The sequence below is a fragment of the Pterocles gutturalis genome, unplaced genomic scaffold, assembly GCF_000699245.1.
Source record: "Pterocles gutturalis isolate BGI_N339 unplaced genomic scaffold, ASM69924v1 scaffold14628, whole genome shotgun sequence".
NCBI classification, from domain to species: Eukaryota; Metazoa; Chordata; class Aves; order Pterocliformes; family Pteroclidae; genus Pterocles; species Pterocles gutturalis.
In genome coordinates this window covers 21,550-23,000 of record NW_010120812.1, presented here as the reverse complement: position 1 = coordinate 23,000, position 1,451 = coordinate 21,550, and the positions used below count along the sequence as shown (strand labels likewise).

Genomic DNA, 1,451 nt, shown 5'->3' with positions numbered 1-1,451 from the left:
CAGGGCAGAGCCCTCTGTGCCCAAGCAAGCGGGGGGCTGGCAGCCTGCTCTGCACCCTGGCAGCATTTCACCCAGATCCCAGAAAACACAGGCTGAGCCTTCGTACCAGGCTGAGTACTGTGGATGGATTTTAGGGCTGATGCAGAGTCACTAGAGCATGGGAAAGCGAGTGTGTTGCTGTAAGTCAGCTGGCAGGGCAGAGCTGCTGCCCCGGACCCGTGCCCTGACCGGCTGGGGTTGCAATGCTGGGAATCAGCTGCTGGCAGACAGGTCCAGGCAGTGCTGAAAATCACAAATTGCAGCTCCAGAGATGAGGTGGGAGCTCAGGGATTTGGCATGGGCATTTCCAGAGGCAGCAGGAACTGCAGGGGGGGTTTGGAGCTGTGCAAGAGCTGGATTTTTTTCTTGGCTCTGCTTCAGAGCGGGCTGTGAGCAGGGCTTCTGCGGTCGTGGACACTGTGTTTGCAGTGGTGACGTTGCCTGTTGCCAGCCAAAGGTGTGTTTAGGATGCTCCTTCTTCCCTTCTTTCTTTAGAAATAACCCCCCCGTCTTCTTGCCCTTCTGCAGAGGGGTTTCTGGATTCGGAATCCTGCCTGAGCACCCATGGCCTTTGTCCTTGGGTTTCAGCTGCCTCTGTCCCGGGTGCACAAGCCCACGAGCGCAGAGGTTGGATCTGCCTGCACAGTGCACACTGAGAGCAATCACCCAGGAGGATGCTTGGGCTGAGATGAGTTACCCTGCTCTGCTCCCCTTGCAAACCTGGTCTGACCCTTCCTGGCTCCATCCCTCCCTCCTCCTCTGCTCAGTCCTCCCTTCCTCTCTCCCCTTCAGCAGCTTCAAAGGCAAAAACACAAACACAGATGGGGGTATAGCTCAGTGGTAGAGCATTTGACTGCAGATCAAGAGGTCCCCAGTTCAAATCTGGGTGCCCCCTTGTTTTCTTCTCCTTTTAACCTTCCTTTTAGAGGGTTTGGTGGTGTTGGGTTGACGGTTGGACTTGATGATCTTTGAGGTCCTTTGATTCTTAATGATTCTTTATTGATTCTTGATTGAATCCTTTCAATCCGATTGAAACCTTAATGATTCTGTGGAATATTGCCTGCTGGGCTGCTGTCCTGTACAGACGGGCTCTGCGGCACCGTGCGGGACCGCTGAGCCCCACGGTGAGCTCCTGCTGCTGTGCTGAGCCCATCCACGGGGGAGCAGCCCCCTCCCTAAGGGCTGTGGAGGGGGTCCTGGGTCCTCCTTTAACAAGTCAGGTCTGTCTCTTGCTCCAAGGAAGATCCTGTCGTTCGCTCCAGGCACCAGATCTTGGCACTTTGAGCTCTCTTTCTCTTCTGTGTTATTCTCTGCCCTGTTGAGGGGCAGAAGTAGATGCCCCTGTGCTCTTATTCAGATCATAGAATCCCAGACTGGTTTGGGTGGGAACGGACCTTAGAGACCATGCAGTG

At 55.0% G+C, this 1,451-nt stretch overlaps 1 non-coding gene across 1 annotated transcript; it reads left to right on the top strand.

Annotated features, from left to right (window-relative positions):
- The first annotated feature begins 862 nt into the window (after nucleotides 1-862).
- On the top strand, nucleotides 863-934 carry TRNAC-GCA. Its single transcript has one exon. It is a non-coding gene; the product is annotated as a tRNA-Cys (tRNA).
- Nucleotides 935-1,451: the final 517 nt, after the last annotated feature.